General features: G+C 45.8%; 1 long non-coding RNA gene across 1 annotated transcript; it reads right to left on the bottom strand.

The window, feature by feature from the left end:
- Positions 1 to 398: 398 nt before the first annotated feature.
- LOC115281230 lies at positions 399 to 8,305 on the bottom strand. The gene is made up of 3 exons (XR_003904177.1): positions 8,220 to 8,305; positions 2,472 to 2,679; positions 399 to 632 (listed from the first exon to the last, which is right to left on the bottom strand). It is a non-coding gene; the product is annotated as an uncharacterized LOC115281230 (long non-coding RNA).
- Positions 8,306 to 14,606: the final 6,301 nt, after the last annotated feature.

The raw sequence follows: 14,606 nt of genomic DNA on the forward strand, positions 1-14,606 counted from the left end.
CATCCAGGACCGTGGCTTTCTGGCCCCCTCCTCCCCACCTCTGTTCATCTCTGCTGCCCCTCCAGTTGCCTTTGACACCCTGGGCCTTCTTTTAAGGCAAGATCAATCCACGTTAAGAAATGTCTCATAATTGCTGGTGTTTTACTACGGAGTAATAAATGAGCCTTTTCCATACCTGCTTCAGGAGAGAATGAGGAAGCAAATCAATGGCTGGCAAAGGACAAGGAGAGTTCTCTCAAATAACTCACCCTTCAGATGCGTGATCTCTAAGTTATTACAAATTATAAGGTTAAGACCTCTTAGATGAATCCTAGCTGCTTAAAAATTTAAAACTCCAGGGCAAAGCAGAGATGTACTAATGAGCTTCCAGCTACTAAATATCAGAATCTAGGGGGAGAAGTCTTGTTTTATGTGAACGCGTATGAGCACGTAACAGCCAGTCTCTGAAATGTTTGAGGAAGAGCTATACTGAGGGAGGGGGAAGCAGTGGATGGGGGCGGGGGTGGGAAGTGGCAGGCAGCTTAGAACATTCCGGATGAGACTGGCTGGTTCTCTGATTGAGAAACGTGAGATTCCTCCAAACGCTTCATTATGTCAACGCAACATTAGGTTTCCGTAGCACATCCTTTTCACTGTCGGAAGAGAAGAAACAAAAGCATTTTATGAACTGTGATGCCTTCACACCAGGGTTGGAGGGCATGCGTGTGTGTGTGTGTGTGTGTGTGTGTGTGTGTGTAAACCTTTCATGAGGAATGGGGATTAAAATCCCTAAGAAAATACAGCAGGCAGAAGCGACATGTAGTATTTATTTTCCCAATGGAAATGTAAACAGTGGTGGGAGACAATGAACATATTTGGAGAACAAACTGATCTGACCCAATTAAACGCTCCAAGAAAAGCCGACCTCACAACGAAGGACAAGAATGGCGGGCTTCGCTGCATACATGATGGCATGTGTCACATATACCTAACTGTCCCCCCCTCCGTGACCCTACTTCATCACCAAGCATGCCATCCAAGGGAGCCGACGGCTCACAGAGACCAACAAGCACCTGATAAAGTTCAAAGGCTTTGTGGGCATAGGAGATGACAGTTCACAGGTTACGTCTGTTTCCTGACTATTTTGTGGGTTGGAGTCACTAGCTCATAGGTCCAATCTGTTCGTCTCGGCCCCACAGTCATGCTCCTGATCCAGGAGCAGCCCATGGTGACACCCGAGGTGACCCAGCCCGGGCTTCTCCCCCAACCCCCCTCCCCCAGCCGTGACACCTGTGTCCCACCTGGGGCTGACCATAACTACCCAAATAACAACCTCTCTCTCATCAAGGATGCTACCAGGGGCCACTTGGAGGGAAGTCCTGTTTGCACAACACAATCTCCCGCCATCGGGCCAGCGTGGGTCTGAGTTCCACATTTAAAATTAAATTATGCTTAGGATAATATTGTCTTGAGCTCACAGTTGCTGACATGGATATTGACAAAGACTTAGCCAGTATTTTAATAAGAAAACAAAACGCAGGAAAAGGCGCCCGAGTTTCTAGGCGGATCATTAAGATGCCACCTTGGAGGCCAGAGGCTGGAACTCACTGCATCGTGGTTCGTCATACAACTTAAACTTCTTTTGACATCTAGTTATGTCGAAATGTGACTGATCACCTAGGGGTTGGAGCTCCTGAGAGGGAAAAGTTCACTGACAGCCGCACGCAAAGCAGTTCTTAAATGAGAATCAAGAGAAAGTAGCATCCGGGCATCCTGACACTCTGCACCTGCTACCTGGATCCGTCTAACTAAGGCAGGCCTGTTCTGGTGAGTTCTATTAGCATCTGCACGCTCTGTCTCATTATCACACATCTGCCCACCTTTATTCCGGTGACGCTGCCTCTCATCTGACAGCTCAGGCATTGTCAGGGGCTTGGATATTATGGGAGCAGGGTACAGCGGGCTCACTGCGTTCACTTTTATTTTCTAAAGACTAGTGTGCGGTGTGACAGTACCACGCAGCGGAGGTAAAGGAGATAATTAACATATTGGGCAGTTCCTAAACAAAGCTGAGGTATGGGTTTCTGGTGGAGCCACCACCGCTTATGCGGGGTGGTTTGTGACTCCCGGAGATCAAAGCCCTTGTAGACCTCAGCTCGTTGCCGGGCTCCATTGCAGAGAGCCGCGTGCCAAAGATGGGCTGAACGTGACACTTCGAATTTAAAAGCCCAAATCCAAAAGCCATGCTTCGATTCTGATCAACTTAACAACCATCAACACCCTGGCCCTGGGATTTTCTGCAGACACATAGCGTCTCAGCTGTGTGCCTGATGCTTCCAAACGGACCTCCTGCTAATGGAGTGGAGAGACCTGGGGCCCCTGCTTGACCTCGGTTTCCTACTGTCATTACAACGACAGGCAAAGGCGGCTGCATTTATGCAAAACAACAGCCTCACGTAGCTACCTTGAAACCCAAAATCTAATGGCCGCACCTGCTGCTCCGGAGTCCTTGGGGTGATGCGGAACGTGCCACCATGTCAGATTGGGAGGGCTCTGGGGTTCTTCATCACTTCCAGTTGCCAAAGAAACTGGCTCTCCCCCAAATTGTCTGCTGGGGTCTTCCCCAGGGGAAAAGGAAGGCCCCTTGGTGTTCAGGTCATCCTGGGTCCTGACGGGCTCTGAGCATTCCTGGGTTGAGTTCTGCCGGGAGAGTGAGGCTCTTGGTGCGGGAAAGATGCAGGATAAAACACGGTCCCACTGAAGTGAGGGAACCCCAGCCCCCCCCCGTTCCCAGACCCTACTAACATAGTGGAAACAATAGAATTTGGCAGAGAGGAGGAGAGATGTCCACTGAGACTCAAACCCCAAGGGACCCCAAAGGGAGCCTAAAATGGCATCCCCGACAAGCCCCAGCCAGCCTACAAAGCCAGAGTGTGCAGTTGTATTTTGAGCCATTTAGGAAACTCCTGGCTTCCCTCCCGGCGCTCGTGGCTTTCATCCCTCTGATATTTCTTTGTTCTCCTGCTCGCTGAGGGTTTGTATGGGTTAATGGAAAAATTACTGCTATTTTGCAACAATGCAATCAAAGTCAGTTCAGCAAACCCTGATAAAGTGAGAATAGCTTATTCAGATTGAGTTGGCAGGCCTGAACTCACAATTGCAAAGTTTGAATACAAAATAAGATATTCCCTTTTTTTTTTTTTTTTCAAAAAAGAGAGAGAGAGAGAGAGACAGAATCCGTTGTCATTCATGCTAAAAAGGCATTACAGACTGTCGACACTGTACAGAAAAATAGGAGATGTTGACCTTTTTATTATAGACTTTTCTCTACTGTTGCCCTTCTTTCAACTGCGCCCCGCTCCCCCCCGCCCCCCGCCCTCCTCTGCACTCACACACACTCTTTTCAGCTGTGTGTTATCTCAAATAATTACCCTCGCTTCTGGCTGTCCCTGGTGACTTCTGCTGCTAAAAAAGCTACTCATTGTCGGAGACTGAAGAGGGATTTCAAACCTGCTTCTCATGGCCGGGCAAAGGCTCTTAATTAACCACTCAGGTATTGAGGGCGCTCCCAGCCCAGCTCACTTCCATATGGCTGGAACATGTCCGCAGTGATAATCACGGAAGGAAATATTGTATCAAAAAAGGGCTCCCACCACCGAAAGCTTGTGCAAATTATTTTTAATGATTCTTCTCTGGTGAGTCGGCTTATTTGTTACTTCAAGCAGAGTGGGAGGAATGTATTTGTCCTTGACCCAGATCCTCACCAGCTCACAGCCCCCTGGGTCACCCCCCCACCCCAAAATCTGATGCCGGGTGCTGGCGGAAAGGGGGTACCCCAAGCAGCGAGGCCCCGCTGGGTACCCTAGAATGCTTTCCTCACTCCGGGTTCCCATAAGCTTTTGTTTCGAATGGGCGCCCCACTCTCTGCAAACGCATGCGCACACGCCCGCACGTGAATTCACAGAATTTCCAACAAGCGAGTGCTTTTTTAAATAACTCAATGCGTGAGCTGTCTGGAGGTGCTTCACATATTCATGCCTCCTGTATTTCTTGCTTTAAAGCATCCTGCGGGGGTGGGGTGCTGTTTGAGAGTGGAGGTGGCGAAGTTTATAAATCGAATTAAAAACAAAGTTGCATTTCCATTTTAAAAACCGCCTCTCCGCCAGCGTACTGTGTCACTAGACATTATGTACGATTTTACTTTGCAACAGAAATCATTACATTTAAAAATTCATTACAGCAAGGTTAGTTAGACACATGATGGATGCAGCTTTAATCCTGCCATATATTATTACAGTTAAAATGTAAATGATGAAAAATATTTTGCGCTTATCAGCATTTATGTGGAAATGTGTTTTACAGTGATATATGGTGTTATATTTCTATTATTGTGATGGAAAGAAAGCAATACAAAAAGATGAAGTGTTTATTAAAACATGGTTACTTGTGATAACATATTCCTGTTGTACATGACTTTAAACATATTCACTGAGGGCATTTGTCCAAAACAACTGTGAAATGTATTTGCTGTGCGAATCAGGCTAAGTTTTTTTCTTCTGATTACAGCTCTTTTTAATAGACCGATATTAATTCAAAATCGTGTCGAATGCTGTGAAGTTTGAAGCTCTGCTTCCTCTGACGTGGTTAGAAATGCGTGTGTGTGTGTGTGTGTGTGTGTGTGTGTGTGTGTTTAGAGACACGGTCTGTAGCTATAAAAAGAAGGCTTGCGTGTTTATTTTGTACAATCATGAAGAGGAAGGCGGGCCACCCAATTGAATGATGTTTCCAAAGTGATGTCATTGAGGGCGCAATAAAATCCTCTTACAGTTGTAATTAACATAAGGGAAAAGTAGCATCGAATGTTGTTTTCCCGATCAGGTGAGCACAAAAAAAAAAAAAATCACAAGGCCACGCTGGATCCATCCGTGGTTCTGTCGGGGCCCAGGAATATTTAAGTTGTGGCCATGGGAGAGGATTAATGAGGCAGGGGCACACTGCCGACCTCAGATACCGCACCGGACGGGAACGTTACCTCCTCATCTCGTTTTGCCAAGTTCACTCACAATGTGGTTCCTGCCTCCTGCCCCCCTCCCCTGTTTTCACCAACCCCAGAACAATAGTACATCCAGCTACAAAATGAAATAGAACACAGAAAGAAAATAAACCGTCATCAGCAACCAAAAAAAACCAAAAAAAAGGAAAAGAAAATTTATTACGAAATTCTATTTAAGGAAAAGGAACAAAAGACAAAAGGCCTGCCTACATTCTCTGCTGTAACTCTTGTCATTTTGGATAAGGTGCTTAATTTTTCACCCAAGTGTCTTTTCCCCCTGTAACCTTCGGACCAGGAATACAGAGACAGCAGCTCCCACATACCAAGGACTCATCCCCGCTGAAGGACCACACTCCCTGATTCGCTGTATAGATTGGAACACATTCCCCTACCTCCTGTTGATGACAGATCTGGTAATAGATTTGGAATTGAACAGACTTGAAAATCAGTTCCCCCTTCCCCTTCTTTCATTCAGTGTCCCGAGTTTCCCTGGGGGTGCGGCGGAGGGGGTAGAGGAGGCTGCTAGGGCAACAGAGGCTTCACGCAAATTCCCACCAGGTCCCCCACCCCCATCCCCTCTCCCTTTTCTCCCTCTAACAGCTGCTTGTAGGATGTCATTGTGTACATTAGCACTATGAAGTTTCGCACCCTTTGGCGGCTACCTTTGGCACAGGAAGCAAGGAGCGGGCGAGCCAACGATAATACAGCCTCGCTGTTTCCCATCTCAGTGCCCTCCCTCGCTCTTCTCCTGGGCTGCCCGGAGTTGTTATCTTTAGGAAGTCCAAGGTGGGGGAGAGGGAACGCTTATCTGGCTCCCTTCCCAGTTAGAGACATGAGACCCCTCCTTGTACACCTTGGGAACATTGTCCCCCAGGGGTCACATCCGCTCAGCCTCGACACTGGTGACTGAGCGGGACCCGTGACCTATGCCGTTCTTCGCCTCTCTTTGTTTGCTGCTTATAATCGACTCAGCGGATCTGCTACCAAGTGCAGGTTAAGGGATTGGTGAGCGTGTCTTCCCATCTGATCAGGAAGGGAAGAGCCTCCCACACCATCTACAAAACACTGTCTCTCCTATATGTCCCTCTCTTTTTCTTTTCTTTTACATTTCTAGTTTATTTCAAAGAAACACACACACACTCACAAACACACACACTTTCTGAAGGAATCACGGGCTTTCAGAACAACTCGCCCTTCAGTCCATTTTTCCAGCTTAAAGAATTTTCCCAAGCCAGGATCCCAGAAGCTGTGGAGTGACCCGGACTTGCCCTATTAAATGTATTTATTTCCTAGAGCTGAAGAATATATTTGCTGAAAGCTGGATTATCACTTGGTAGACCACCAGTAGCTGTTGAAAACCGGAGCATAAAAGCTTGTTTATGTCCTTAATGGCCCACTTAATGATGGAGCAAGTATGTTATTCATAATAAAATGCCAAGGAATAATCTTAATGCCCCAATGCATGGCGCTAGTGAATTAAGAAACATCTGCTATGTCATAAAAGAACATTTTATTTGGGGTCTACATTAAAAACATGATTCCGTAGAGTTCTGCTGATTTATATTATACACAACAAATTACGATGTCTTGAAGTAATTACACTTTACAATTAAACCTACAAGGGCCACTCTTGGAAAAAAAAATAAAATCCCGACCAGTCTTCATCATTCTAGATCATTTAAGCTCATACTATGGCTTCGCCTCAGTCTATTTCACCAAAGCAAGATTTTAAAAAATGTTTTTGACACTTATTTATTTTTGAGAGACAGAGAGTGAACAGGGGAGGAGCAGAGAGAGAAAGAGACACAGAATCTGAAGCAAAGCTCCAGGTTCTGAACTAGTGGTCTGCACAGAGCCCGATGTGGGGCTCGAACCCACGAACCGTGAGATCATGACCTGAGCTGAAATCAGATGCTTGCTCAACTGAGCCACCCAGACGCCCCTCACCAAAGCAAGATTTAAACCCCCCTGGATGTTTGCACCTCCCTAGGAAGAGAACCCAACTGCACAATACCCCAGAAATCTCCATTGCAGAATCTATTTAGAGTCAAGGGGCAAAGTGTACAAAATAGGTCCTTTCTGCCTGTCTCTTGTCTGATTCTGACCTGGAAGGTTATTTTAATGTTGGTGGAGGGAAGAAGATCAGGAGCCCAGACCTAGCTGGGGATGAAAAGAAGACCCCACCCCACAGGCTTAGTGCCCATGGGATTGGTGGGGGTAGGGAGGTCCGCTCCCAGAGGGAGAGATGCCAAGAGTCTGGGACAGGGTGGGCCTAGAGATGTCCCCGAAAGGGGAAAGGTGCTGAAGGCACAGGGTGTGACCAGCCCAGTCCCAGCTCTGGCCCTCTCTACTCCAGATGGCGTCTGTCTTCAACACACCCGCTATCACACCAGGAAACTGTGTGTCACCACCTCCATGCCCAACACCACTCATGATCCCAGGGACATGTCTATTGCTTCCTGGAGCTGGGTCCTCAGAAAGGCAAATGTAGCAGGAGCAAGATGAGTTATTTTAAAGCTGGCTGAAGGGCCAGCTGGTGCTGCAAGGGCGGTGGCTATGGGCTGCTCTGGGGAGTGACGATCGCCAGTGGAAGGAATACCTCTGCAGGCTCATTGGCCTACAGGGTCCTCCCACCTGCTCTCACCCCCCCACCCCCTCCCCCCATCCCCCCCTCCACTCCTATTTTTGGATAAGCTCCCAGATGATTCTTGCGTGCAATCAGGGTTGAAAACTACTGCTCTTGGGAGATTTTTTTTTTTTTTTTAAGACGAGTGGCCCTTTTGTTAGGCAGACACCTCCGACAGCGTTTTTGGTTTTTTTGGTTTTTTGGGGGTTTTTTTGGTTTTAAAAAATGAAGTGTCCTGCTGTGGGTGGGAACGTGACATGGTGCTGTCACTATGGAAAAACAACATGGTGGGGCCTCAAAAACTTAAACGGAATTACCACATGAGCCAATAATTCTACCTCAAGGCACAGAAGCACCTCGGAGACGTCGCACGTTCAGCTCCGGACCGCTGCAATAAAGCGAATATTGCAATAAAGCCGGTCAAATGAAATTTTTGGTTTCCCAGTGCGTTTAAAAATTGTGTTTAGACCATACCGCAGTCCGTGAAGCGTGCGACAGCGTCAGGCCTTCAAAATGTATATATTTTAATGTTAAAATACTTCATTGCTAACAAATGCTGACCGTCACTGGAGGTTTCAGAGAGCCATCATCTTTCTGCTGGTGGACCGTCGCGCCCGGATGTTGATGGCCGCTGACCGACGACGGGTGGTTCCCGAAGCCGCGGTGACGGCAGCAAGTTCTTCATGTAAAACAATGAAGATACTCTCAGCACTGATTGGCTCTTCTTCTCGCGAACGATTTCTCTGCAGCGTTCGACGCTCTTTGGCAGCACCCTAGACACAGGGGCACTTCTTTCAAAATTGGAGTTCGTGCTCTCGAACCCTGCCGATGCTCTAGCCACTGAGTTTAGGGGATATTCCAAGTCCTCTGGTGTCATTCCAGCAACCTCTACAGCATCTGGTGAAGTTGTATCATGTCATGGCAGCCATTCCGTCCCATCGTCAGGCTCCACTTCTGATTCTGGTTCTCTTCCTGTTTCTACCACGTCCACAGTTTCCTCCACGGAAGTCCTGGACCATTAGGTTGTAAAAAACGCAATCTTCGCAAAGCGCAGTAAAGTGAAGCATGCCTCTCTATTCCTAAAAGAATGAAAGGAGGGTCCTGAGAAGGTTCACAGCGTTATTCACAGTAGTGAATGGCAGGAGTGACTCAGGGGTCCATCCACAGATGAATGGTTAAACCAAATGTGGTGTTACATACAATGGAATATTATGCAGCCTTAACAAAGGAGGGATGTTCTGACATCTGCTATGAGATGAATAAGCCAGAGGACATTGGGCTGAATGAAAGGAGCTGGTTACAGAAAGACAGATACTGTGTGATTCCACTCATCCAAGGTGGCTGGGATAGCTAAATTCACGGAGACAGGAAGTGGAATGGTGGGTGCCAGGGGGCTGCGAGAGGGAAGAATGGAGAGGTGATGTTTGTGTGTTTTTTTAATGTTTGTTTACTTATTTTATTTATTTATTTAGAGAGACATAGAGCATGAGCAGGAGGGACAGAGAGAGAGAAAGAGAAAATCCCCACCAGGTTCCTCATTGTCAGTGCAGAGCCCAATGTGGGGGCACGATCCCGTGAACCATGAGACCATGACTTGAGCCGAAATCAAGAGTCAGATGCTTGACCCACTAAGCCCCTCAGGAGCCCACAAGTCGGTGTTTAATGGGGACAGAGCTTCAGTTTGGGAAAATGGAAGTGTCCTGGAGTTGGACGGTGATAATGGCAGCACAACACGACTGTACTCAGTGACACTGAACTTTAAAAACTGGTTAAGATGGTGAATTTTATGTTTATTTTACCTCAGTTTTTTTTTTAATTAAAAAATAAAACAAAGCAAGGCCGCATGGGCTGCTCTGCAGAGTAAATTGACAGAAATAACACAAACCTGAGTCTCTGTAAAGGGCCAGATAGTAGATAATTGGGGCTCTCTGGGCCCAAAGTTCTCTGTCGCAAACATTCAACTCGATGCAAAGCAGCAAATGATGAAACATAAATGAATGAGGTTAGTTGGATTCCAGGAGGACTTTATTTGTGGGCACTGAAATTTGAATTCCCCATCAGTTTCACAAGTCACAGAAAGTTATGTTTTTTTTTAATTTTCATTTTTTAGAAAGAGAGAGAGTGAATGGGGGCAGAGTGAGGGAGAGAAAAAACTCTTAAGCTGACTCCATGCTCAGCGCAGAGCCTGATGCAGGGCTCCATCTCACGACCCTTAGATCAATCATGACCTGAGCTAAAATCAAGAGGCAGACATCTAACCAACCGAGCCACCCATGCACCCCCAAAATGATTTTTTGTGATTTTTTTTCCCATTTAAAAATGTAAAAATGTTCTTAGCTTGACAGGTGATGGGGTTCGGCTTCCCTGCTGCCATTGTTCGTCGGCTACTGCTCCGGACGTTGCCTAGAACTTCCCTTCCACATCACCCAAGTTTATTTCCAGGACTGGGTTTCTAAGGGTTAACTGCACCACAGTGTGCCCACTCCCGGACTGTGTGGGGAGAATGTGGAGCAGAGACAGGATGTGTGGGTGCATACACCTGAAGGAGAGGACCCTCCTAGTGTGCAAGGGCACTGGGGGCAGCAAGAGGAGGGAGGTAAGCTGTATGCTTACCTCTGAAGAGCTAAGAATCCTGAATTCAAACCTAAGCTTTCTCAGATGATGGCGAAGTTCTCTTTGTTGGTTGATGGACAGAATGTTTTAAAACGTTCTGTTTTCAGACTATTTAAGTCCTTTAAACCCATAGACTTCTGGTAAGCGGGCCCCCCTTTGAATCTTCTGGTGTGCAAATGTTCCGAGTGGGTTATGCTGAGCCTTGTAGGAGGGTCTGTGTCAAAGAACAGACAGGGTGATGGCACATTGGGGGATGACGGGAACATGGTGGCAAGTGGCTGAGTGACTCTCTGGCCAGCAGAGGCCTTCAGAGTGAGAGAAACAGGGCTCACTTCTGTGAGGGGTCCCCCTTCCCACAGTGGCAAAGCCCCTAAGCCTTTTTATTTGAATATTAAAGAAAAGGGGACTGTTGAAGGATTTGGACCCACTTGGAACCATGGTGGGTGTTTCTCTCGTTCTCAGCATGCCCCAGTCTGAGCCTCCTCTGGGAGCAGATTCAAGTCTGGCGTAGACAAAACCAAGGGCTTCGCTCCCTGCCCCCAGCACTGCCCCGATCTCTGTCTCTGAGGCAGTTCGTCCTTTTCTGCCTGGCTCCTCTATTTAATTCTTAAAGTGCAGTTAAAGCCTCTGCCCAGCCAGCAGCCTTTGCCAGGACAGAAGCTGGCAGACAAGGGGAAAGACACTTCGATATAATTAATCTGGAGTCGGTCTTAGCTGCACGGAGGGAAGCGCTCTGTGGACCGGACTCACCCTCTCCTGATTTGGGGGCAACAAAGGCCCATCCCCAAAGCTGGCTCCGGTTCTCACACTGTTCCCCTCCTACCTGGCAGATAATATGCAGGAAGAGGCGTTCAGGACCAACAGGATGGTAATAATACATGAAAGCATTGTTATATATATGCATTTGATGGGTCCTTACACCATCTGAGCATAAATCTGCCTGGAAATATTTTCTAGAGGAATGAAATCTAAGGCAGTGGAGTGGAAACATCCCAGTGGCCCCCGTGGTCATCTTGCCATGGGAGTGGCATAAAGAATAGAGGCAGTAATGGGACTGGGACCAAGGTGGCCGCTGGGAAAGGTGAGCTTCCTACATGCTCATGGTGGAGCATTCACTTTTCAACTAAATATATTGCAGGTATCTGATGGGTTTGATAATAATAATAAAAAGCAACCCAGCGGGGCATCTTGGGGGGCTCAGTGGGTTAAGTGTCCTACTTCAGCTCAGGTCATGATCTCATGGTTCATGGGTTCTGTGCTGAAGGCTCAGAGCCTGGAGCCTGCTTCAGATTCTTTGTCTCCCTCTCTCTCTGCACCTCCCCTGCTTGCACTCTCACTCTCTCTCAAAATAAATAAACGTTCAAACATTTTTTTTTAAAAAAGCAACCAAACAAAGCAAACTTCCATGTCACACGTGTCCTATTCAATCCAGTGCCTGTCTATAGCCTGTGCTGGAGAGCACTATGACCCGGTGCCCACCCTATGTCTCCATCCAGCCTCATCCCCCACAGTCTCACCACACTCTCTTCCTCTGGCTAGACTCATCTGCTCACAGTTTCCCAAGTTCACCTGATGTCTTCCAGACTTCAAACTGTTGTTCACACTCTGCCAATCATTTAAGATTCTCCTTATTCTCCACTTCTCCTCAGAAAGTTTAGAGCCCAGCTCAAACACTTGCTTCACCATAAAGCTGGGATCTCACCTCTCCTTCCTTTGTTTGAACCTCAGAGTCAGCATGCTAGCGTCTCCCTTGGGTCCTATAGTTAAGCCAGACGGTAAGTCTAGCTGTACAACCTTGGGAACTTGGACGACCTGTTGGAATCCTAGTCTCCTCCCCTGAGATGGGGATGTCCATAGACGGGATAACATCATGTGGCTGGTTGTCTGAGGACTCAGTGAGAAGATGCATATGACACGTGTAGCATCATGGCCCTTGGCAGCCACCAACATTAGTAGAGTCGCATGGATATCCAGCAAGATTCCCAGTAGACTTCAGGCAACTTTAAGGCAAGGACTGAGCTTAATGTACTGCATAGGTGGGCCACCCTGCCAGGCCCCTAGTAAGCAACTGTTCCTCCCAATTCTACCCTGTGTTCTTGAGTGGCACTTACCAGAATGTAAAGTGTAGGCCCTCCCACTTGTGTGACTCCTTTTGGCCCCCACGAAATGGCTCTGCTCTGCTGCCTTGCCCTCACTCGCGCTCTCCAGGTCAGTATTTCCAAAACCCAGTCATTTGCGTGCTTCTGTTGTTGACACACTCAAGTGCATTAGTTGGATCTGTATTTGTTTACCTTTAAAAGTCCCCAAAGAAAAATGGTTTTGAAAAAGACAAAACAAATGTCTCCTTCATTTTCCAGAAGTCTGGAAGGAATCAAACCAGGGCCTGGTGTGGTAGTAGAAACCCAGGCCCCTTCTGTCTTGTGGCTCCGCCATGGGTGTCTACCATTCCCAAATCATCATGGTTTCTGGTGCTCCAGCAGGAAGTAGGAGGACACAAAACACAGGGCCATTCCCTTTAAGGACACATCTCAATATTGTGTAATCTCCTGTTGAACTTAGTTCCATGGCCATATTTACATGCAATGAATCCTGGATAACCCAATCTTTATTCTAGGTGGACAAATGCCCAGTGAAAGATTGGGGGGGTCTCTTGCCGAGGAAAATAGAGAAGGGCAATAGGAAACAATAAGAAGCTTCTATCCCATTGTGAAATATCTATATTATATATTTTTTTACTTTAAGCATATTAGATGCTTTCAAAGTAATACAGGCACATAATTTCAACAGTCAAATAATGCTGAGAGTTTTACAACAGAAAGATCACATTTTTGGCTACTCACCCCAATTCACCTCTCCAGAAGCATCCATTTTAATTCTTTTAGTGGTTCCTTCAGGCATTAACCCCCACATTTCTAATAGAATAATATGATGATACAGCTATCTCTTGATTCATTAATTTTAGGCTTTTTATATAGACTTTCTACTTCAGTAAATAAGATTTTGCTTTTTTGCTCTCAAACACACACATCTGCCCTGCTCCCTCTTTCCAAGATTTCCCAGCAGGACCATATACAATTTTCTAATTAAAACAGCAGCTGATGTTTTCATTTTTATGACAGTGCAAATATCATTTGCTGTTGAACCTAGCGGAGCACCATAATTATGTTTCTTTTATGGAAAATGCATCTTGCTTTGGTATAAATTATCTCACTTTTTTTTTACATTTTCTTAATTTAAAAAAAATCTATTTAAAATTATTCCCGTATCTTCCAATAATTTCTTAATAGAATTATTTGTGTTTTCAAAATATCAGATCATCTGCTGGTTTAATTTATTTTTACTTAAAAACTTTCCTCCTGAAGCCCTCTGTCCTTCAATCTGGATTTATTGCCCTTGAGGACTAGGGTATGCCTATAAATTCTTTTGCTTCTTTCATATGTTAGGTTCATTTCCTGGATCCCAAATTCTCTTTTTGATGAAATACATTCTCCACTCACTTCCTGAGAGTTCATGGGAGGTAGATATGCTGTCCATAAGATGTCTTGCTTCTACCACAACACTTGCTATTTTGGCTGGGTATAGAATTCCAGGTTGGAAGCTCATTGTTATTCAATGTACTAAAGACTCTATCCCTTTTCCCACTGTTAATTCTCTGATTCTGTTCTTCCTCCTAGTCCTTTGTGTGTGATATTTCTTTTTTCCTCTCAGAAAGTTTTTAGGGTCTCTCTATTTGGTCTTCTGAAATATTGTACTGATTAGCCTTAGGTGGAACTTTTAAAATTCACTTGGTGGGTCCTCTCAACCCACAAACAAAATGCATGTCCTTCAGTCCTGGAATTTTTCCTCCTTATTTCCTTGACACTTATTTCCTTTCTTCATTTCCTTGACATTTCACCCCTCTATTTTGTGTTCTCTCTGTTCTTTCTAGAAGGCTACATAGTCAGACATCAGACTTCATGAGAAGATCTTGTATTTTTTTTCATATTATCTTTTCATTTTCTTACTCTTTTCATTACTGAGAGACTTTGTCAACCATACATTCCAAGTATCCTATTGTATTTACTATTTCTTCAACCCTACTTTGATTTTATAGAGTTCTTTCTTGTTTGTTCTTTGATTGAACCTTAAAAAGCAATACCATCCTGGTTCTGCTTCATGGATGCAATATATTTTTCATCCCTCTATGACTATTAATTAGAATGTTGTACCAGTTTCCTCTATTCCTTTCATTCTCTCTGATATGTCAGCATTTCTTTACTTCCAATTTCTTGTTTGGTCTCTCACTTTCTTGGGTGGGGATTTTCTTTTAATATCTGTGAATCCATTGCATCCAGG

Source organism: Suricata suricatta, chromosome 16, assembly GCF_006229205.1.
Source record: "Suricata suricatta isolate VVHF042 chromosome 16, meerkat_22Aug2017_6uvM2_HiC, whole genome shotgun sequence".
In the NCBI taxonomy this organism is placed as follows: Eukaryota; Metazoa; Chordata; class Mammalia; order Carnivora; family Herpestidae; genus Suricata; species Suricata suricatta.